The sequence below is a fragment of the Rattus norvegicus genome, chromosome 11 (genome assembly GCF_021556685.1).
Source record: "Rattus norvegicus strain SHRSP/BbbUtx chromosome 11, alternate assembly SHRSP_T2T, whole genome shotgun sequence".
NCBI lineage: Eukaryota > Metazoa > Chordata > Mammalia > Rodentia > Muridae > Rattus > Rattus norvegicus.
The window spans coordinates 83,563,818-83,588,023 of record NC_141544.1 but is presented as its reverse complement, the minus strand read 5'-3'; the positions used below and the strand labels follow the sequence as shown (position 1 = coordinate 83,588,023).

The 24,206-nt window shown below is 48.9% G+C and overlaps 1 long non-coding RNA gene across 8 annotated transcripts in view; it reads right to left on the bottom strand.

Moving 5' to 3' along the window:
* LOC102553680 (uncharacterized) overlaps window positions 1-23,927 on the bottom strand; it is a 31,576-nt gene extending 7,649 nt beyond the window's left edge. For 3 of the 8 annotated variants that reach the window (XR_015633108.1, XR_015633101.1, XR_015633104.1), the window contains exons 1-4: window positions 23,562-23,927; window positions 19,884-19,914; window positions 19,540-19,685; window positions 16,647-16,825 (exon numbers count right to left, since the gene is read on the bottom strand). This is a non-coding gene — a long non-coding RNA (uncharacterized LOC102553680). Of the gene's footprint in view, window positions 1-1,745; window positions 2,926-16,646; window positions 16,826-19,539; window positions 19,686-19,883; window positions 19,915-23,561 lie in introns of those variants that run through there. The other 5 variants (XR_015633109.1, XR_015633107.1, XR_015633106.1 and 2 more) reach the window with 4 other exon arrangements.
* Between the last annotated feature and the right edge of the window lie 279 nt (window positions 23,928-24,206).

Sequence of the window (24,206 nt, the reverse complement as noted above, 5' to 3'; positions counted from 1 at the left end):
ATTAGTAAGGCTGAGAACCACTGCTTTAGCCAAACATGCTTGGGTCATGTAGGCAGGCCAAATCCCATTTCCAGGGCCAGCTTTTTAGTAGAGTAAAACCTCACATGACCATTTCCCCAACATTACTAAGTCCCCAAAGACATTTGGATCTCTGTAAGACTGAACCCAGAAATCTGAGTGGGGGGACAAGACAGTAAAGAAAGCTTAGTCATAAGGGAGTTTTAGGAGAGGAGAGTGAGCAGAGCTTAGAGATAAGAGATTTTTAGTTCGTTTGCTTGTGCTGTGGTAGAAGTTGTCACAGTATGTGAAGATTGGGAAATCAATGTCCCATTTCTTGGCCATTAAGACTGAATATCAAGCTTATACCAAGGCCAAGCCATAATACAGTGAGAAACCAGACAGTGAGACTCAATGTTATTGGAGTTTGAGGAGGGCAAAATATTTAAGAAGGCAGGTGGGAGAAGACTATAAGTCTAATTTTGAACGGGAAAAGCCCATGATTCATTTGAAGTAGGGGTAAAGAAGCCTAGATGGAGCCCTGGGAAGAGAAGGGGTATGATGTGGGGCACAGTGTAACCCAGGATGTCCCCAAAGGGTGAAAGGCTTGTCGGGGAGATGCCCCAAATCGCAGTGAAGAGACTTCCTTTTCAACGCGATGGGCACCCAGGAGGGCATAGGGAGGCTTCCTTGTAAGACTGGAAGTAAGTCTTAACTACCAGGAGACTCCCCCAAGTGAGACACAAGAACGGAGTTCGATGCAAACACAAGAGGTTTATTTTCCGACGTGTCAGAGTCGACTTTCAATCAGTCCTTTGTGGCTAGTGACTAGAAGGTGACCCCAAGTGGCTATAACAAGCAGCTCTTATACTTTTTAGGGGTACAGGTTGCATCAGCAAGTTTACAGTTTAAACTGATTGGCTAAGCACATTGACCTTTGAATCTATAGGCTAGCAAGCACATGACATACATTTGAACTCTATCTGGGACCAGAGGGTCAGGTGACTATCGGTCAGTACATTCTGCGGTTTTTCAAGAATGTCCCTGCTCCTCCCGAGAACTGTGGGTGGAGAATGGTACTTGGCCTAATCTTGACCCGAGGCGGTGGGTGTAAAGCTGGCGAAAAGCCCTTAGGGTCCTTCACAGGAACTCCATAACCTATCTTACACTTCGGTAAGAACAAGGGTCCCTCAGCCTGACACACCAGTGTGACTTTTGTGGAGCAGGCTCCATTGAACCAGTGAGGGACGTAGAGAGAGACAGAGCAGGCATCTCTGAGAGAACACTTACGTGTGCAGGCAAGGAGAGACAAGAGGGTAGAGCATGTAGAGGAGAGAACTGGCCGGAGAGGCCATCTCTAAACTTTAGAGTCAGTATGGTAGTGGCAGGAACCAGCACCGGCAATGATCTCTGCCCAGGAAGATCAAAAGGCTTACATTAGGTGGGGCAGAGCCCATGGGTTCCCAGTGTTTTCCTCCCAGTTTTTGGCACCAGATATAAATGAGGGTGCAGCAAAACCACCAAATTGGACCACCCTGTGGGTAGAAAGGTTTATTGGGGATTAAACTGATGAGCCTATCTCTCAGGGGACAGAGAGAAGCAAAGGGGCAGAAAAACAAGCTGGTTTTGTATGGCTGTCAGCAGGGGAGGGGTCTTCGAGCTATTACAGACTGATTGGATTACCCAGGAACTAGATTCCCTTGCCCAGGGTACTGCCCTTCAGGAGGTCCTGGTAAACAGAAACCTACCATGTAAGATTCCCGTTGAAACCTGGTCAGGCTTCTCTTTGTCCAATTCCAGACCTTCTGTTTACCTGGTCAGAGTCTTTCTCTTTAAGATATTGTCACCAACAATACCATTCTAGGAGCCCACTTTGGACTTAATAGGGACATGTCCTGGCAGCAAGGTCCGTCCCTGTGTCAGACTGACACTTGTGAGAAGAGACTAGCCTCGGCTCTCCCAAAGAACTCAGAAGATCAGCCATCAATAGGTAAGCCAGACGGAGTGTGCACAGAGCTCAGGACGGGAGCATGTCAGCAGCTGGCAGACTGGACCCCACCGGCATCTAGACCCCCATCTCTCATACAGAATAGAAAATGAGAAACTTGCCTCAGCAAAACAGAGAATTGCTGGGCATGGGGACACGGGCCTAGAATTCCAGCTACTGTGAAAACAGACAGGGAAATCACTATTCCAAGGGTATTAGGGATACAGTATGAGGTCAAGGCCAGCCAGAGGCACCTGGTAAGACCCTGTCTCAAAAATAAAATAAAATATTGAAATGGCTGAGGTGCAGCTCACAATGGGAGGGGGTTTGCTTAGCACATCTACGGTTCTGATCCCCAGAACCACAAAAAGGGAGAGGTCTCTCCAGCCCATAGACTAGTCCTGCCTCCCCAACAAACACTGGTCTGGGAAGCACAACTATGAAACCATAGCTACAGAAGGAGCCCTAGACTGGACTCAAGGCTGACCTGACCCCTACTCTGGTTCCCTCCAGGTCAGGCCTGGCCTCCCAGCCCTCTAGCTTTCCTCATCTATAGGGCAAGAACTGAACTTCCCTAACTCCAAGGTCTTGCTCTCTGCCCTAGGGCCTTTTCTCTCCAGTCCTCTCTCTCTCATTCTAGAACAAGCAGCTATTTCAGGGATAACTCCCAGAACTAAATACCAGAATCCTGAGGGAGATGGATGCTCTCTATAGGGCAAGTTCACCTTCCATCCCCAGACAGCCCCAGGGATGGGCTGAGCCCTAGTGAGTTCTTTCCTCCTGGCTGCTGAGTGTCTGGACTCCCTCCCCAGACTGAAGCTCCACTTCTTGCCTCACTCAGGAAGCAAGAAGTGCCCTGAGAATTAAGCTAACAAGCATCCACCCCTACTGGCTTAAAACACAGAGAGCATGAAGCACAAAAGAGTATTCAGATTACAGGAGAGTTCTAGAATTCCACTCTCCTCACCCAGGTTCCTTCACATGTTTCCACCTCCTGTGACCACACCCACCCACCCAGCAACAGGGACATCCTACCATCCCTTGTCTGCTCCAGTACCCAGTTCAGGGTACCACATTGTTAGGGCACCTTGTGTGCCTCCATCACAACAGTCTTTCAGTGCTGTCATCCTCCATTAGGGCTCTTTAGCATGAGTGTCCACTGGAACTGCCTGGTCAGTCAAGTTGCCAGGGCCAGGGCCAGGGCCAGTGCTAATTGCACCAGACCCAGCCCCAATCTGCTGTGATGGGACCAGCTGTTATTTTCTAAGGCCATTCCGAATCTGATGCTCAGCCACCCAGAGTTGAGAGGGGCAGCTCTTAAAATTCCCATGTGCCCACTCACTCTGTCATGTGTGTCTCTCCGTATGGGGAAGCGGCTATTCGTAAATTAATCTTTAATGACTCATGAATATTGTATACATTTCTTACATCCAGCTCACTGCTTCTTTATCAGTATTTCACCAGAACTCAACAGCATGGCTAAAGGCTAGGCCCCTTTGTAATTAATCCCTCAGTATTACGCTTTCCCCCTTCTCCAGAGCTACAGACGTCTCTTCCTAGAAACATTAGACAATGGGACAGTGTCTGTTGATGATGTCATGGAATGTATGACACTAAGCAGTAAGTTGTTTCTTTAAAGATCTTAAACTGTTTCTTCAGTGACTTGCTAAGCCTCACTTGAATATTTCAGTAGCCTCAAGGTGTCTTATGGAATGGAAATACATGAACTTAGTTACCTATGGTCACATAGGATATTTCAAAGTTTTTGTTCTTGAAAGTCTGGGTCATGTCTATCTTGAGTACAGCCTAGTTAAGCCTCACAAGATAGGCTTTCCATTAATAAACATAGCTCGTTTTTTTTTTCTAGCACATTTTTATATTTAAAAGCGAATGCATTTGAGTGGAAGTAGTCCGTCTCCAAGTGGGAGTGGAGATGTTAGGTTTCATTTTGGTTCACTCTTGTATGCTCATCCCGGACAGCTCCCCTAAGTGGTTCTTCAGACACTCCCCGGCAGCGGGTATGAGGGGACCCATTTCCCTGCATCACTGTCAAAGCCTGACTCACTAAACCTCTGTCTGCCCCTAGAAGTGATGACTGTGGTTTCATTCTTTTCCTTTGTAGTCACATGACAATCTTAATAGAACAGGACATCAAAGTTCAAAGAGATTCCAGCAGTCATGTGCTCTAACCTTGCTGCTTTAAGAATGTTTCTGCTACACAATTTACATGACGTCGTCACAAAAATGTTTTCGTTATGTGTCATCTCTATAGTAATACAGTGAACAGAAGTTAAAATTCCTTTTTTGCATTCTTTTACTTCTCTCTTGCTGAGAGAAGAACTAGGGTTAATAGTTGGCCCATGTAGTAGTATGTGTTCTCATCATGTTACCCCAAATCTGGTTGCAGTGTCCCACACCTAGGACTAAAGGATGCCTGTTCCAGTTGGTTTTTGACTGATCAAATAAAGTTACCATTGGCCAATGGCTGGACAAAGAGACAGAGGCAGGACTTTTAGGATTCCTAGGAAGGGACCAAGAGACCGAGGAAGGAGAAAGAGGGCATAGGAGACAGACCAGGCTGGAAAGGTGCAGGAGGGAGAGACAGTGGACATGTAGGTGCAGGGGGGAAAGTGGCCCCAGGAGGGGCTGCCCATCAGGGTTCAGGGCAGCAAAGAGAAAATATAGATTTAGAGTATTAACTCAGGAATATCAGAGGGGAATGTGTGTTGGCCATGTGGAGTTAGGGAGTGGCCAAGTCACTGAGCTGTTTAAGGTATTTAAAACATAAGGCTGTGTATGTGTGTCTTCCTTTCGGAAATCCAGAGCATTGGGTGTTAGTGAGAGGTGTGCAGGCACCCGCCAGGAAGTTGAGAGCAGATTAATCCAATACCACACCAGACACAGCCAAAGGAGCTATTTACCACAGATTCCTGTATGTAAATACATGAGTACAGTAAGCGGTGGTTTTAAGGTTATTAAATATTTATTTTTAAGGCTTACTTTATGTGCAGGAGAGTTCTGCCTGCATGTATGTCTGGGCACCCCATACATGTTTGGTGCCTGAGAAGGCATAAGGAAGATGTTGAATCCCCTGGAACTGAGTTACAGGGAGCCATGAGCTGCCACAAAGGTGCTAGGAATGGAACCCAGGCCTTCTGGGAGAGAAGCTCTTAACCACTGAGCCACCTCCCTCTGGCAGTAATGGAGTTTTAGATTATTAAGAGATACCTGTGTTTTCCTGAACTTTGTATTTATTTTCTCTTAACAACATGTTTTAGTACCTGCTCCTTATCAGCACACACAGACTTATCCTCTGCTCACACTACTGCATAATTTATAGCCTGAGAGTATTAGTCATCTATCCTGCGTAACAAACTCCCCTCCTGTCTCCAAATTTAGGGGCATGTACAAAAAGAAACAAACCAATGAAAACTCCCTTACCTCACCTAGCTTCGGAAATTGGGAATCCTGGACCAGCTTGTACTGGTCGTTGTGGTCAGGGGCTCTGCAACATTGTAGCTGAGCTGTGAGCAATGGCTACTGTCATCTGAGGCTTCACTGGGGCTAGAGATTGACGTATGAGATAGGATGGCTCACTTGCATGGCTGCAGGCAGTCATCTAAGTTCTGCAGCATGCAGACCCCTTCGGGGCTGCTCAAAGAAAGTTCCCCTACAGCAAGTGACAAGGGAGGGAGATGGAGACAAAGAAAAAAAAAAGAGGAAGCCCCTATCTTTGTGTAACCTAGACCCAGGAATGACCTGTTACTCCCGCCACACACTACTGGTCATGCATAGCAGCTCTGGTTTAGGGTATGAGGGGACCAGGCCTGGGAACACCCTGAGGTGAATGACACTAGAGTCTGCTTGGATGCACACAGGGACTCTGTGCTCTTCTCTCCTTCTCATGGCCGCCTTCAGGCTCTTGTGCTCACAGGCGGCATCACTGTGAGCTCTTGGGCATGTGCCTTGATGCCAGGTTCTTGTAGTACAACTGGTAGGATTGCTGTGAGAAGGGTGACAAGGTCACCCTACTCACTTCCACAAGACCAGGATGGTAACATCAATCACTAGACTTCCAACCTGGTTCAGTTCCAGAGCCACTCCTGTTTGTGGTAAGATAAACAGGAAGTAGATTGTTAGGCTCCCAAACCCAGGATAAGCAGCTGGGGTACCTGTTTAACATATCAAAGCAGACCTAGCTGCCAGGTTTTCCCAGAACCCACCAGTTTCTACCAGTTACAGGGTCCTCCTGGCTGGCATACTGCAATCCATTCCCTGAATGGCTGGGTTGCCCACCCTTCTGTAATCCAGCCATTTCAGTTACTCTGTCTCCCCACCCCTTTTTTAAACCTTTTTTAACCCTTCTTATTTCTTGGTCCCCTGGTCTCCCCTCCCCTCTCTCCTCACATGGCAGGCCCAGGGTGATGTTCGCTCTGGACTCAGATGCCTCTGTCTCTGCCTTTTGCTCTCTCTCTCTCTCTCTCTCTCTCTCTCTCTCTCTCTCTCTCTCTTTCTCTCTCTCTCATCTACCATGAGCTTTCTCCTCCACCTTGGAGCAGTCACGCCCTTCTCTTTAATATCTTTTCTTCATTCAGTGATCTTAACAAGTATCTTAATATGTAGCTGCCAGAAATCCCAATGGTTGGTTCCTAGGCAGGAACTGGCATCAGACAGACTGGGTTCAGCCCCGTGACCATGTGTAAGCCACACCTCTCCTAACACTGTTTCAGCTGTGACACAGAGGCTGCAGACACTCCTGGTGATGTATGCGATCTGGCCAGGGGAGTGCTACTGCTTTTAGTCTCCCTATTGAACACATATTAATAGTTCTTCAAGCTCCTCGAGTGAATGAACTCCATTTTCTAAAAATATATTGTGCCCGCTGAGCTCATTTTGCCCCATTTTACCACATTCCCAGAGCTCTGCTTTTTATGCCAGCCATTATTTTGTGGCCTGGGTTTCTTGTTGTGAATGGTTCAGATGTTTGCTGTGTAGGGTGAAGTGTGAAAGTCTTGTGAGACTGCAGCCCTGCCTAGCCCACCTCCTGTGGCAGGTGTGGGGCTAGTCATAAAGGCTACTGTCCCCGTAGACACAGCTTGAATCCTCTTTATGTCACAATACACAGCTTCAAAGGGATCTGGGATGGCGGGATGGGTGGATGGTGGGATGGTAGATGCATGGTTGGTAGAATGCATGAAAGACAAGGGATCAGTTTAACTGTATCAAATGAAATAGCTTCTTCACAAAGAACATTTCTGGAACATTAGAGAATTGCCTGGTCAGACTCGGATAAGAATCCTCAAAGGCCCATGTGTTAAAGGATTGTCCTTAAGGGGACACTTTTGAGGGATGGTGGGATCTTTAGGAAGTGAGGTCTACTGGGATATCATTGGGTCACTGTGTGTGCCTCAGTGTGGCTTATGGGCCCTCTGCATCTTCTATTTTCCATCTTGCTTCCTGGCTCATAGTGTAAGGAGTTTGCTATGCCCAGTGCTCCCACTATTTCCAGCACCTCCGTCAGAGACCTAAATAACGAGGCCACTCATTTATTGACTGGAGCCTCAAAGCATGAGCCAAAGCAGTTTCTCTCCTCTTTAAGTTCACCGTGTGGTTTTGTTGAGGTGGTTAATATGGTCAGATTGTGATATCCAGGTCGGGAGCTCTGGCCTGAATATCTGTGCCAATCCAAAGTTCATGGGCTAAACCTAACTCTCATTATTCTTGTCTATGACCAAGTGGTGCCTTGGGAGGTGACCGGTTATGAGAGAGGAGCCAGCTCTTGCCAGACAGCCCATCTACTAACTCGTTGTTCTTGAACTCGCAGACCTAGAAGAGTGAGCAATGTGTTGCAGTAAATATTAAAAAACTTGCTAAACCTTTTATCCCGCGCCAGTGCCGGCACCCGTGGGGCTGCATGGCACTGTGGGGTACCTCTCTCTCTGTGGCTCCACACTGCCCCCAAGTACTCGCAGACCCAGGCGGTCCTCGAGCCGTTCCAGCGTGGCACCTTGCCACACTGCTTTCACTCACAGTTCCCTTGGCGGGTTGTTACCACATAGAAGAATTTTGTTACAGCAGCCAACCAGACAGACATAGGTGAGCTGTGCATGATTTGGACATCCAGTAGAAGAAAGGCTGGGGGTGTGGGGCAGCAAAGAGAAGTGGGTTAGTGAGCAAATCAGGGCTCGTCGTGATGAGCTTAAGGTGCCCGGGAGAGCCTCAGAGGAAGTGTCTACTCTTACTAGCTGGCTAGCGCATGCTTTTCCCAAATAGCGTTGGGGTTCCTGAGCTTCCTAAGAGAATGTCTGGGACCTCTGCTGTCCTCTAGAGTCCAAAGGCCAGACAAGAACAAAGACATAAAAGGGCTGTGACAAGCATCTCAGGGAAGAGATGTTTCCCTTTCAAACCTGAAGAGGACTGGCATCCGTTACCCACCTCAAGCTTCCGAGAAGGCAGGGAACACAGCACAGAAGCAGCAAATGTGGGTACCCCTGCACAGCCCCACCGCACGCTGGCCAACAGGTCTAAGAAAGATCGTGCCTCCTGGATAGGGGGAACTTGCTGGCCTCACTAGCCATGATCACTTTCTTCTAAACTTGGGGAGCTGGAGAAAGCTTGGACCTTTGATAGTCCAGAGGGTGGTATAGACCTGGAAGGTCTCGGGGAGAAGGGTAGGGCCCTGGGGTGCCCAGCCTGGCCCAGCGTTGTCCACCATGTGGCTTAGCTTGGGGTTCCATACAGCGTAGCCACACTGATGCAGCAGTCTGTCATTCCAAAGTACTTCACTGCGCTTCCTCAGGAAGCGTCTTGCTGAAAGATAAATGTTGTGTGTGTGTGATCAAACAGAATCATATTTATTTACTTTACTTTCGTCTAGGACCGAGCCAGGCCAGACAGGTCAAAGGGCAAGATTATGAGTATTAAGATGGTCTCCAGAGAAGCCTGGAATTTCCTGTAGGCACAAATCTGATAGAAGAAGTTGGGGTCTCCTGAGGGCTATGACTGGGGTTAGGTACATGGCAGCCTTGGGCCCCTTGGCAGGAGGGGGAACCTCCCACAGTGGGGAGGGCCCTCCAGCTGTTTGGGAAACCTGACCATAATTAAGATCACTTTCAGGGAGCAAAAGTACAAACCCAGGGGCATCCAAATACACTTTACCTGTAGACTGTGCCCAGGAGGAGGTAAGGGGAGGAGAAGGTAAGCCTGTGATTTAGCTATGTCAGAGCCACACTTAGCAGGGTCCTCAGGCTTCCCTTGATATATCTTGAAGAAGAGCGCCTTACAAAGCTGCTGAAAACCCCATAACAGGCACCACTGGGGGAGCAAGAGCATCCATGTAGGGACAATTGGAGACCTTTATTTATTGGAGTGACTTAAATGATTTAGACATAAGACTTTCTACAACTCACAGTGTGTCCAGCCTGGGGTTTTTTGAACAACTCAGTACTAATATCTTGACACTCGGGTTGTACTTGACTTTTCTTTTTGCTTGAAACCGACTTCTTTCTGCCTCCATCTGGTTTTGAGTAGGCCCCAGAAGCCGGACCACCCTCAGAAGACAGTAAGTTGGGCCATTTCTGGTGCTTCAAAATAAATCTACCCAGCATTACACAGCTGAGTCACAGGCTCCTAAATCCATCCACATACGCTGGAACCACCACCATGGTGCCAAGAGCACACATCTTGGATTTGAACTTCTCATTTAGTGGGAGGTCCAGAGTTGGGATAACCTTTGTTCATCGGTGTTCCTTCAGAATATCCCAAGGGATACCTGCTCTGGGCTAGGTCCTCACTGAGGGAAGATGTAGAGATGGCTCCTATGCCTCCAGAGTTTCAGCCCAAATGCAAAAGGGGTTGCAAACACCTACCATGAGGTCTGCCTTAGCGGAGAGGGGAGCTTCATGCACTGGGCTATTTCAGCACTGCTCACAGGGGCACAGCTCAAGCAAAGTCTGAAGGAGAGATGTGTCCCTTGTGCCCAACAGCCCAGTGCAAGGAGCAATCCCAGGAGTCTAGAAAAGAGAAACTCAGGCAGCTCAGGAACTGAGCTCTGCCTTGGGAACTGTGTGAATCAGCACCTGGACAAAGCAGGTCCTTCCCAGGAAAAGCAAACCTAGAGCGTGAACAACTTCCAGCTGGAGGATAAGCAAGGATCAGAGGCCATCCAGTCCACGGCATCAGCATCATACACCATGTCCCTGTGCCCTGGGGGTCACCATCAGATGAGTTGACTTCCAAGAGAGTGGTTAATGGTTAGACATGTACCATTCCCCAACTCTTAGCCCCTGCACTCAGTGCATAGCCTTCTCCACAGACCCACACTACTGGCAGCCACTCTTTGCTGGCACCCAATATTTGTCCTCCCTGTCTTCTACACAACAGTTAGCTGACCTCATGGTCATTCTGGGCTTTGATTGCCCAGAATTTCCTTCAGCAGATGTGGCTATGTGAGTAAGTTCTAAGCAAGAGATAAGTACAATGAAATGGGAGCTTCTGGTTTCTTTGGGAAGCCAGTTATGTCAAATGATGTTTTGCTGGGGCACAGAGGTAAAAGGATGTTTTGCTAGAGCAGACACAAGAAAGGACATGTGATGTTCAGAAGGAATATAAATATGACCCCATAGACAGTGGGGGCTCGAGAAGTGGTTTGCCTTGCTCCAACTCCCTAGTCTTCAATGACTCATGTATTGGTTCGCCTTACATCACATTGCTTAGCTTCACTTGTGGTGACTTCATAGAGAGGAACTCGCCAACGAACTTCTCGTGAGGTTCCTGAAGCTTCTCCAGATTTGGGCCAGTTGGCTAGCCTCCAGGTTTCTTCTAGATTAAACTGCCCTTGCTGGTTCCTGTGTAGTGTCTGCCAAGTGGACTGGACTGCAGCCGCGGACTCACGTTTGGTGTTTGCTAACGATCTGGGTTGAGAACGAAGAGAGGAATCTCCCAAAGAACTATTTCTAAACCGTTCCACTTCTCCCATATTCTAACAATCTTTCTTTTCTACTACCTCTGGTGAACGGTGGGCCAGAAAGGAGGTTGAACCCCTATTAAAGTAAGCTGATAAAAATAAATGCCTACAATACAAACTCAGGCATTTTCTTGTAAATTTTTATAGCCTATATGTGGAGGTTAGGGGACCACACAAAGAAGTCAGTTCTCTTCCTGCTATGGTGTGGTTTCTAGGGATTGAACTCCGGTTTTCAGGTTTGGTGACAAACACCTATACCCACTAAGACATCTTGACAGGCCCTGGGGACATTTTCTTAAAGAGAATTGATGTATCTTTCTCTTTCCTTTTTACTCTTACTGATATTGGAATGACTAAAACTGGGGGAAAACATTTGGGTCATAGAGTAGTCTTGGAGATGAAGTCCTATTTAGAAGAGAAAGAAGACAAATGGCAATTATGTGTCCCTGACCCCACGGAGACAAAGACTTGGTCTGTCTTCTGATATTTCCTTAGGAAGATAGTCTCCTGTCTCATTTGAAAACATTTGTTCCTTGGGACTTCTCTAGTACTTATAGTCAAACTTACTTATACATGGTATCATTTCCCCAGGTATCAAACCTAATTAGCCTGCAGGCGACATGTCCAGAGCACCTCAGTGCAAACCAACCTTCCTGTCCCCTGCACTATCACCACCTCAGTGTGAAGTGCAATAAGGCTGTGCTAGCTGAGCTCCACACAGGTGTTCCCAAGTGAGGCTGTGCGATCTGAGTGTCTCACAGGTATTCACAGGGGAGGCAGGAACAGCAACTTGGTAGCACAATCGTTCTTGTGCTCATTACTTCTGCAGAACAACCCTAAGACTGCACAAACCACGCAGAGGGGATGCCTCCTAGGGCATGACTAGCTGTATCTGAACTGTGCAGGGATACACGTCCCCTCCTGGATGCATCCCCTCCTGTCAACGTTCTGCTGCACCAGAATTTGCTAATGCACCCTGCTTTCCTCCAGAGCTGAGCTCCACAATAAATGCTTGTGGAATCCTTCGGCTGTTAATGCCTGGAGCTCTTTGCCAGAGGGATCGAACTGAATCTCTGCCGCTGGACATTCTGTAATGCAGAGGCATCACAGAGAAAGAGAGGAGCTTGGCAAGGTCCTTCCAGGGGAAGTCGTGGCCTGCAGAGGGCATCAGACCAGGGTGGATAGCACAGAAAGGACCTGTCAGAATCTAGGCTCTACACATTCAGTAGGACATGGAGCTTTAGCAGGACAGGGGATAGGGAGAGCTTTGCAGCCCAAGAGCCTTGGCAGGGAAGCCAGGACTAAGAAGGTACAGGGAAAATTCCTGGCCAGCATTCAGTTCCCACCCCACCCAGAAGCCCAGGCAGTCATCCCAGGGAGTGACTTCAAGGCCCCACTACTCTGCCAGCATTACTCCATTAAGTCTCACAGCACTCCCTTGGGTAAGCAGCAATCTCATTTTTTTTTTATGATGGAGATGGAGGAGAATTAAAATGATTTCTTGGCTCCCTGCTAGGTAGGAGGAAACCTCATTGCCCCAGATCTACAGGATCCCAGCAGAGAGTGAGGGAAGGATTCTCTTTTGGCTCTAAGATGGCCGTTCTCACTCCCCACATTCACCCAACAGCTTTGCACTGGATTCAAAGGCCACACACGGCGCCTCACGGAGAACAATGGCAGCATTGCCTCTTTCAACTGATGAGGAGCTGGATGACCAGAGAAGGGAAGCAATCTGCCCAGGGTCAGTCAGCATTACAGCTCGAGACCCACATCCTTCCTTCTAGAGCCTGCAGTTCATCGGGACCTTACAGTGATGGGCACATGACTGGTCTCCTATGCTCAGCAGCCCCTTGTTTGTGATGTGTCCAAAAGGGACAAAGAGAGATGGTAACAGGCAGAGTGCTGAGCCAGCCACGGGTGAGACCAGAGCAACAGATGTTGGTATTCTGTCTAAGCTCCAACCCCACAGCTACCTGGGAACAGCCAGGTATGCTCTGCCCCACAGTTGCCTAGCAACAGCCAGCTGTGCCTAACTATAAAGGGGGCTACTTGCCCCCTCCTCTCTCTCTTACCCCCTCTTACTCTTTGTTCTTCTCTGTTCTTGCCCCCTTCCCCCTTCCCACCACGTGCTCATGGCCTTTCCTCTCTTCTCTTCTTCTCTCATTAAACCTCTCCATGTGGAACCTGTTGTCTGGGTGTGCTCTGTCCAGGCACAGGCTGAGATTTAAAGCCTAACAACAGACCTAACAGGAAAGGAAGACAACTTGGCAGGCAGAGATAGAACTTGACTACAGTCACACAGCCAGAGGAGGAACAGACTATGACATACTTTGAGATTGGAGAAGGTGCTTCCATAACAGATCTGGGAACTCTGTTCCCCTTCGGCCATCTTCCTTTTGGCAAGGAGTCCCTTTACGGGGTGGCTTCTTGTAGGACAGTGCTGTTCTTGGCCCCTGAAGGTCCTGGCTGATTTTTCAAGGCACCAAACCTTGATCTAGATTCATCCAATGATGTCCATCTCCACCCCCATCCTACTCAGGCCCTCTGAGGGTCCCTCTGACATCTGTGTCACCTGTCTGAACATCACAGAGTCACACAGAATAAATGACTTGTGTCTCATTGGACATAATCTCCAGGGCAGGGGCCATGTCCATGTCCCTGGAGCTCCCTGGGTTGGTTAGAGCAGTAAGAAGCTGGGCTAGAGGGCTCTGTGGGCTGAGCATCTATAGTGATGTGCGTAGTCTTGGGTTCTGGTCCCTGCTAGGCTACCTGCTACCAAGGTCCCTGCTACCCCTTGGATAGCAGATCCAGAGGGGTGTAAGAGTGGGCAGATCCCACCAAAGATTCAGTCTGTGCTATTCCTAAGGGTGAAGTGGGCTTTAAGGAGAGGCTCCTGAAGCAACTTCCAGGCCAGCCTTGGATTGTGGGTCCATAAAAGGCCCTCCCATCCCTTTTCAGGAAGACCAGGTAGGTGCCTGACCCTGCCCAGCCCAGCACTCCTAGATTCCTGAATGGCTCTGGCTGTCGCGGTATGGCTCACTGAAGCCGTCTTGTACGCGGCGCGCTCAGTCTCACAGCCCACACACTCTGCCTGTACTTTCCCAACCCAATTCCCACTCCTACCTCCTAGTCAGAATTCGAGGTCCTTTGGGCCTCCGCCTGCCCACTGTTCTTGACAGATGTGTATTTATGTTATTCAAACAAGAATAAAGCCAGCCACAATAGTAATCCTAAAACCAATGAGACTCACAAGTCACGGAGCGTGGTCTCCCAGCTCCGGTCCTAAACAAGGCTCTTTGCAGGGATAATAGATACATAGCCACAGGGGACCCGGAGAGGGACAAGCCAGAGGCAGTGGGGTGTATGTACCACCTCTGCCCCTGGCCTCTTTCCTTGCTTTCTATTCTTTCTGTCTTCCCAATGTTCCGAAGTGTGGGTCGGGAGGGAAAAGAACCGCTCAGAGCAGTGAGCTGTATCACATACATGAAAGAGATCTCTTATTACTTTTTTATTAACTTCAGCCCACAACTTCCTCAAAAGACAGCTCCCAGGACTCCAGAATCTAAGTGCTTTTGAACATGAAATCTGATTTCTCAGATTTCCTCCTCCTCAGGAAAATAAAATGGCAGCAACAGTAAGCTCGCTGTTCTGCCTCCCCAACCCAGCTCTGCTTGTCTGGAAAGCATCATCGTCTTTATCCCTCCATCCCCGAGCTCTTTAGAGACTCCAGAAAGCTGCTCACAGATCAGTACAATGTCTTTGCAACAGAATCAGGAGCTTTAAACACACTCAAGCTTCACCCAAACCAACAACTCAGCCTGGGGCAGGTACAGCCTTTATACAGCCCTCCTCAGTAATTAACGGTGCAGCCGGGTGGGGTCCAAAAGTCCGAGGGGTAAAGGTGGGAGAAGGAAGTCCTTCTTACAGGAAAGTACCTAGCTGATGGCCCAGAAGGACCCAGAGACCTAGCACCCTACCACATGGCAACCACAGGTGGGGGTAGGGGTGGGGTGTCAACTCATCAAGGATGCTAAAGCCACCAGGAAAGGGGTTACCAGGGAACCAGATATCCACACCAACTCAAACATCCTCCCTTGATTTACAAGACAAAGGGAACTTTTTTTTTTTTTTGTAAGAGAGCTGTGGCCATCTGCCTTGGGTTATTAAATCCAGTACCGCAGAGAAAGGCTGCCTCAAGCCAGCTGCCTCTTGCACTGATCCTATGGAAAGGAGGAGGGTCTCACCATCGAGGTAAAATCCTTGCCTAAATCTTCCACTGGATGAAGTATCTGAGCTGTCAGCCATCCTACAGAGGAGCTGGGGCACAGGGCATGTGAGGAAGGGGTCTCAAAAGTGCCCCTGGGCTTGCAGAAGTGTCATCTTATGGGAAGCATTGGGACCCCGGGGGCTCTCAGGAGTCACAGGCAAAAAGACAATGTTCCCCTGCCCTCGAGGTTGCAGCAGGGGCTTTGGGAATGGGAGTGTGGGGTGCGGAGGAGGGTTGCTAGTGATGTCTATCACTTCCTAGGGCGGTCTCAGGGTTTTCCTATGGGGTGAACAGGGTGAAGAGGGGTGTCTCTGGGCTACTTGGCTCTGCCCTTTGAAACTAGCAGAGTTTCAGAGACCATCTTGAGTTCCTGAGCAATCATGGGCTCCTCACTTCTCCCTACTCTCCTCAGAGTGGCCAGTCAACCCAGACCCAAGAATTCCAAGGCAAGCCCGCCCACTTGCTGGTATGCTCTGGCTGTCGTTGGAAGTTTCCAGAGCCATCCTTGGTCCCTCCTTCCATCTCCTTGCATTCCTTGCCCCATCTTCATGCCCACGCTTTGGGAAGAGCAACAGTCCACACTCACATCCAAGTCAGAAGTACTAGGCCTGCAAGCTTCCTTCTCTGCTCATTCTCGCAGAAGCCTTGGATCGCTTGGGAAGCTTGGAACTTTTCCTATGTGTAGAAGCATGCTAGGTACTTTTCTTATGTTGGAGGGACTTCACGTCATGGCTGTGGACACAGGTGCAGACAAAGGAACAGGGCTGCTTGAGGAGAATATCGTTAGGAGGCCCTCTTCTAGGACTGGAGAGATGGCTCAGCGATGACTCAGTGGTTAGGAGCACTGGCCATTCTTCCAGAGGTCCTGAGTTCAATTCCCAGAATCCACATGGTGGCTCATGACCATATATAATGGGATTTGATGCCCTCTTCTGCCATACAGGAGTATATGTATATAACAAAGAAGTTTATGTATGTGACAGAGCACTCATATACATAATAAATCTTTAAAAACCTCAATATCCTAAAACCTCAATTATGCCTGACTACCCAGGAAGTGAGGGTCTTCCAGGTCCGAGCAGCTCTGCATTTCCCTCTGAGACCCAGGGAGAGGAAGGATCCTATGGCTGAAAGGAGCCTGCCCATTGACAGGAAGACAAGGAAATGATCCCCAAAAAGCTTCTGAAGTGTCTCCTCATCCCTTGGTCCTCCAAGCCTCACAAGGGGCCAGGGTCAAGCCTACTCTCTCCTCCCTATGATCTCCCCCTGCCTCCCACTGTGCCAGGAGCTCCTGGGTCTGTCTTTCCTCAGGATGACTGGTATCTAGAGTACACAGCGGGGACCTGGAAAGCTGCACCTACAATCAGGGACAGAGACAGGGCTTGGGGACTGAGTCATTCATACTTACACTCAAAACAGAAAAGTCCTACCTGATGCCGTCTCAGGTGAGAGGTGGGGAGATGGTCTTCCACAGAGGAGGGGTTTCAGGTTAGTTCATCTTTGCCAGTTCACCCCTGACTGCTGGGGCTTTAATTACTCCGTAGGTCTGGCCTCTCTCTGGGTGGTGCTGACCTCTGACCATCTGTGACCTCACCACATGTTTTGCCACCTGCAGAGTGTGAGGGAATTAGTGTAGGACAGTCTGTCTCACAGTGAACTCTGAACGCAGCAGCAGCAGCAGCACCTGGGAACCTATTAGGCACATTTTCAGGCCCACCTGGGACCACGGAACCAGTAACCCTAGAGATCGGGGTCCAACAATCTCTATATCTACACCCCTTCAGAGGACTCCAGCTTGGGTCACACTGTACTAGGCCTCAGACTAGGGCCGTGGTAAGCATTTAGACTCCATCTCACAGTGCTACTGGATATCAGGCCTCTGGTCTCACAGTCTTTCTGGGCACTGGAAGGCATGGAGAGACTGTCTTGGGCAAGGCTTCATCTCCTGGTAGTTCCTGGAGCATTTGGTAGCCGGCAGCAGGTAAATGTTCTCCTGGGTGTTCACCACGTCACCATATCCCAGGACCACACTGGAAGGTGCTCCAACTGTAGGACTCCTGGGGTGACTGTGTCTCTGACATCCTGCACTCAGGATACATTTGTAGCCCAGAAAAATCAGAGCGGATGGTTAAGCTGATGGGGGCTCCATTTCTGGAGAGCAGCTCTCCTTAAAAGTTCTGTAGTCAGAGGATTTTGAGTGTGTTAGGAAAAGGAGGAGGAGGGGTTGGAGAAGGAGAGGGAGAGGAAGAGAAGAAGAAAAAGAAGGAGGAGGGGTTGGAGAAGGAGAGGGAGAGGAAGAGAAGAAGAAGAAAAAGAAGGAGGAGGAGGAAAAGGAGAAGGAAGAGGATCGGCAAAGCACTTAGCAACCTTGGACAAGCTGCACACATACCCCTCTCCCAGGAGGCAATCAGGCCCCTCAAAGCAATGGCTCCCTAGCAAATTAGTCACGCCCGCTTTGCGGCCTGTAATGTCTGACTGAGAACTAGGCATAGTGAACAGAAAGAAAACTGTGTTCTCAAAAATGAACTTTTAGGTGAAAAATCTTATTGGTCACCTTATGACTATGCATAATTGGGTGTGCAAATGATTAAAAGCAGATGCATTCTGGGGAAGGACATTTACAGTAAACAAAGGCTTATATAACTCAAGCCTGTCAATCAAAAAAGGAAACTACCTGTCCCCTGTCCCTTAGCAACCAACTCTTCCTCCTCTTCTTAGCCCAATAAAATAAATTCCCAAATGGTCACCTGGTGCTGGTCACCCAGAGCCCACTCTCTCCTGGGGTTTGTGGCCTATACGTTTTCATTGCTTCTGAGAAAAAAATTCTGCTTGCTTTTAAGTATGTGTGTGTGTGCATGTGTGTGTATGTGGGTTTTCAGTTCTTTAAACAAGACACCAGGCAAGAATCTGGAAACATCTGGCCCCAACAGAGACTAACCGCACCACCACCATGCAGATATAAATTTAACCTCAAGTGCCTGAATAAGCACAAACTATAGTAAATAACTAAAAATAGGTAGGTTTCAAATATTATCTTTGCTTTAAAGGTAAACAGAGGGCAAGGTCTAAGGAAGCAGCACAGTGTAGAACACGCCTAACATCACTGAGACCCAGGACGCGAGCCCCTATACTACATATGTAAGCGATGTGAAGAGACTTAATTGAAGATTTATGCGATTTAATTTTTAATGATGTCGTATCCAATAAAGAGATGACAAAATTCCTGGGCAAGACACATTTCTCCCTGACAAGAGAACACCCAGGCCACACACCAGAAGGCTCTTCTCCACCGGGGGCAGGAGTTGAAAGGCCACAAGTAACACAATGACAGTCACCCATGGTAAATCCACTCTGCGTGGAAAGGTCAGGGTGGCAAGCTATGTCTAAAGGATATAAAGTTCTATCACATTCATGGCCCCCAAATAATTTCAGTTTTAGTACTTTTGCAGGGTCCACAGTATTAGCTGAGCGCTCCTTCCTGCTTGAACCACAGTCCTCTGGGCTCTTCTGAGCCCCTCTTTCGAGTCCCTGTTAACTAAAGATCAGTACAGAGGTCAGAGGAAATAGCATCTATCCTGAAAACAAAGACTTGCAGTTCCTGTGCATTGAATCAGCTCGACCAAGATCAGTGGCCCATGCTGCAGATGCTGGGGGAGGGCTTTTGTTTTGTTTTGTTGTTTAAACGGGGGATTTCCAAAGCAGATGTTTTTGTAAGCAGCACATTGCCTGGGCAGAAATCCTACATTGTAAACTCATCTGGGAATGGGTTAACAAGCGTATTCCAGCTGTCGATGTTAAGGGCCAAGGCCGCTGACCCAAGGCTCCTGATTCAGCAGTTCATGCTAGCAGGTGTGAGAGCCTTCCGCTCTGAAGCTTCCTGCCTCCTTGAAACTCTTAGCCTGAGTTACTTTCCTCTCACATCCTCTAGAATGGTCTCATCCTCAGATCAGCACATCTAAGTGTTGGGGAGGCTGGGACCCGGGACTGATTCTCACTGTTTGCACTCTCTGCTTAGGAACGTTAATCAGTCCTGAAACTTTAAATATCAGTGACTTCTTTTGTCAAATATTTAGTATAAATAGTTTTATTTAAGCCAAAGAGAGAGGCAGGAGGAAGAGAGGGAGGAGGAGGAGAAGAGATAGATAGATAGATAGATAGATAGATAGATAGATAGGAAGATAGATAGATAGATAGATAGATAGATAGATAGATACATACATACATACATACATACATACATACATAGACTAGATACAGAGATACATAGATAGACAGACACACACACACACAGACAGATATAGGGAACATAGTTGCAGTACTCACATTGGCCAGTAGAGAGTATCAGCTCCCCTGGAGCTGGAGTTCGACGCAGTTGTGATCCACCTGATATGAATGCTGGGAACAGAATTCAGGTCCTCTGCATGGGTGGTGCATGCATATTCTTAGTCTCTGAGCCTTTTCTCTAGTCCCTAAATGAGGAATGTCATATATTACCTATTAATTACGTACTGTAGGAAATATGCTATATTATGTATTCATTTATTTGTGTTTGCGTATGTGCATGTGTGTATGTACATGTATGTGTGTTGCACATGCGTGTATGTATATGTGTGTGCACCTGTGTATGTATGCCATAGTATACATGCAGAGAACAGAGGACAACTTACCAATATTGTTCTCTACTTCCGCCGTGTAGTCCTGGGGGATAGAGCATAGGTTATTAACCTTGGTGGCAAAGGCCTCAGTATTTTATTGATATGATTATGTTAATATCCTTCACTCATAGCAAACATCTTTTCTTTCCCTAGTGTTAATGATTCCAGTTTGCTTAGCTTGCTCTTACCATCTGGCTAGGTCAACCCATACCCTGAAAGTCTGTCACCGGAAGGAAGGTTTTGCATGGTTGAACTCATCACTAAACTTTGCCAGTTTTAGTCTCCAGGACTGTCATGCCCAGCTTCCTCCCCCTCCTTCTTCAGCCTTTGCTGCTGTTCTGTCTGCCTGGGAAGCCCCCTTCAGTCTGCCATGACCTCCTGCCCCCTGGACACCCCCTTCAGTTCGCGGTGGCCTCCTGTCTCCTGGGCGCCCCCTTCAGTCCGCAGTGGCCTCCTGCCTCCTGGGCGCCCCCTTCAGTCCGCGGTGGCCTCCTGCCTCCTGGGCGCCCCCTTCAGTCCGCGGTGGCCTCCTGCCTCCTGGGCACCCCCTTCAGTCCGCGGTGGCCTCCTGGGCGCCCCCTTCAGTCCGCGGTGGCCTCCTGCCTCCTGGGCGCCCCCTTCAGTTCGCAGTGGCCTCCTGTCTCCTGGGCGCCCCCTTCAGTCCGCGGTGGCCTCCTGCCTCCTGGGCGCCCCCTTCAGTTCGCAGTGGCCTCCTGTCTCCTGGGCGCCCCCTTCAGTCCGCGGTGGCCTCCTGCCTCCTGGGCGCCCCCTTCAGTCCGCAGTGGCCTCCTGCCTCTCAGCCCCCCATGCATTCTTTTGTTTTCCTTCCTCATAGGAGCAGTTTCCCTCCAGAAGTTTCCCTGAGATAGCTAATAGGAAACTAATACCCTGGTATTTTCGTCTCTGAAGATGTCTCTAGTCTCTGTTCACCTTCCGTATTCTGAAAGATACTCAACATCCCCTCTCTGGTAGTCTAGTATTTCACGTTAATTTCACGCATGTCATCGTTCCCTGCAAAGCAGGTACGGCCTCCAGCACTGGGAACTTCTTGTTATTAGTTCTTTGGTAATCGCTTTCCTACTTTCTCGTGTTTCGTTTTCTAGAGTTCCCATTGGACAGAATGTGGAACTCTTTCCTGTCTGGTTTTCAACCGTTGCTTCCCTCTGAATGCTTTCTTGGGGGCCAGGGAGGGTTTCCTTAAACACACTGCCTGATGACCCTTATTTTCTGCCCACTGGATTTTCCATCTCAGCCATCGGTTCTAATTCCCAGGAACCCTTCATGAATCTGACTGTTCTTCATAGGTCCCATTTGCCCCTAATCTTCTTGAGGAAGCCATTCATTCGACATTCTCTTTCCCCTCGTGCATTCTCTTTCCCCTTGTGTGAGTTCTCCTCTGACTGGATCTCTGTCTTCTGTGTGGAAGGTTTTTTCTTGGGTGTCTGATGAACCTTGACCATCCCGTGATGGCCAAATGCTAACAGGAAACCTGGTTGCAAAGACGGCAGGAGACTTGCGGGCCTCTTTGTAGGATGCTAAGTGGGGTCCCCTGGTATTTCCACTCAGACCTCCAAATGTCAATCACTACAGGTTTTTCTGGGTGGCTCAGTTCCTACAGAAGGGTGCTTTGAAATACCTATCAGGGTAAAAGCTTGGCTGTAGTCAAGCTGGACCCCCAGGCGGGACAGCTCTGGTCTTCAGTGTTCATCCTGCGCCAGCTTCTTGCTTAGTCTGACTTCCCTATTCCTATCCAGCTCTCCAACCTCCCAGGGTCATCTTCTTCAGAGAATAAAGTCCCAGTTCCCGGCCTGAGTGGGGACCTCTTCTGTTTGGGGGTGACTTCTAAAGGGTGAAGGGGAAGCCGCGTGGCCTCAGTTCCTGAACCCGACCATACAATTGACTCCCAGAATTAACACATCTTCTGAAGCCTCCCCAGAACCAAGCTTGTTGGGGAGCTGTTTGTACTTGTTCAACAGACACCTCTAATCCCCTCGTCGGTAACAGGACACTCACGAGGCATACTCACATGTGCCTTTAGTCACAGAACATGAGAGACTGAGGCAGAAGCATCTCAACTTTGAAGCCACCCTGAGCTACATAGTGGGAACCTGTGTCAAAGGGACAGACAGACCAAACCAAAACAGGACACTTGATTTCTTCCCTCCCTCAACATTACTCTTATTCTATTCTTTTCTCTCTTGATAAAGTCACCCTCCAAACTGTCCTAGCCAAAAGCATAAGAGGAGGGGGATGTAGAGAGCCTGGAAGAGCTTCCTCTTCCTGCTTCTATTAGTCAGGGCTAATGGGCTGGGCCCCCCCTTGTCAACACTAATTAAGAAAATACCTACAGACTGCCCTCAGCCCAATCTTCTGGAAACATTTTCTCAATTGAGGTGTCCTTCTCTCAGGTGACTATAGTTTGTGTCAAATTGACAAGTCTAGCCAGCACGATGCTCATCCCAACCCTGCCTACAGCTCTGATCCCAAAAGGCCTGATGCTCCCCTCCAAAATTCTTTCTGCTTTTTCTCTTCCCATCCACCTTAGTCTACCTCTAACCCAAGCCCCTAGCACCTTGACCTAAACTGTTTTATGCCTGCTACCTGGTCTCCATGATGACACTCTCACATTTCCCCTACATAATGACCAGGTCCTTCCTTCCTGCAGCTGAAGAAGCCCTCCAGAACTCAGCTGGGGTGCCCTTCTCTTTATGCCTTGAGCACGCTGGCCTTCTGGTCACCCCCGCAGTATGCTGGAGTTCCTTGTTTTTGTGTCCCTTCTGCCTGTACCCCTCAGACTTGCCAGAACTATCTCCTGTTCATTGCCAGTCCTAAAAAGGCCAGCCCTGACAAGACCATCTAGAACTTTCCAGAACTATCTGTCAAATTGCATTTGGTGTCCTTTGCCACTTCCTGAGATGATCAGTCACCTGCTTCCTTCCTCGTTGTCTCTTCCCAGGAGAGGAAAAGTTGCTGACTGAGCACCATCTCTGCCTTCATGCAGAAGACGTCCATCATGGATGTGGGGGCTGGAGGCAAAGCCACACCCAGAGCCATCCATGTTCGTTTCTCTGTTTACTTTTACTTTTAGAGACAGGGTCTTACTATGTAGTCATTGCTGGCCTGGAACTTGCAGTGTAGACCAGGCTGGCCTCAAACTCATAGGGATCTGCCCTCCTCTGCCTCCTTCCTGAGTGCTGGGATTAAAGAGGCACCCCTCCATGCGTGGCAATGTTTGGTTCTTTTGTTTGGATTTAAACAAAAGGAATGAACATTTCATGTATCTCTAAGTATTTAACATTAGTATCAAAGCATTAGGCTTTGCCAAGGCGTCTTCACACACACATGCCAGGGCTCTCACAGGGCCAGCAGAGCTGGGACTCGGAAGTCCTCTGGCCTAGTGCCAGTTCTACATACGGTGTGAATAACTGCGCCATGGTGAGCCTCAGTTTCCCCTACATGTGCAATGGTGTTAATCATTCCTTTCCTTTCCCTTTTCTTGAGGGACACGGCTGTGAGGCAAAGCGAGGTTAAGAAAATAAAGGGCCCCACCTCCACCAGTGCTTGTTTGTGAATTGTGAGATCCTATGACCCCCGGGGTCAGGAGAAGTTCTCTTCACCATCACCACCCCCACACCAGGAAGGGAACAGGAAGTTTGAAAGGCAGGAGAGCAGTGAGAGTGACCCGCTCACCTCCGTAGTACAAGAAGCAGCCCGGCAGCCTAGAGAGGGCTCGTTCACGGTCACAGATGACATTCTTGGTTTCAAGGAAAGGAAATCACAGCGTGTTCTGGTGCTGGCCCGTGCTGTCACAGCCCCACGGCGACAGCTCCTCCTTTACTTTGCTAAGGTCATAGTCTTCTTCCTCTTTAACAACATCAGCTATAATTTCCCTTTATTTGCTTTCTAAAGCTTTTGTTGATCCCTCAGGATTTTGCCTAACCATGACCACGTGGGAACTGACCAGCACACAAAGCAAACCAGCAGGACTGCCCCTGCGAAGTGTATCTTCATGGCGCTATTATCTGCTGCTAGCATTGCCAGCATCAGCACAGACCCAGAGGATGCCCCTCCCCAGTCACCTCCCCCTTCCTGGGATGCCCCTCCCTAGTCACCTCCCCCTTCCTGGGATGCCCCTCCCCAGTCACCTCCCCCTTCCGGGATGCCCCTCCCCAGTCACCTTCCCCTTCCTGGGTCTCTGCTCATCTCCATGCTCCACGTGGTCTTCTGTGGTGCTTTCTGTAGGAATCAAGATCACCGGGGTTGGGGATTTAGCTCAGTGGTAGAGCGCTTGCCTAGGAAGCTTCAAGGCCCTGGGTTTGGTCCCCAGCTCCGGAA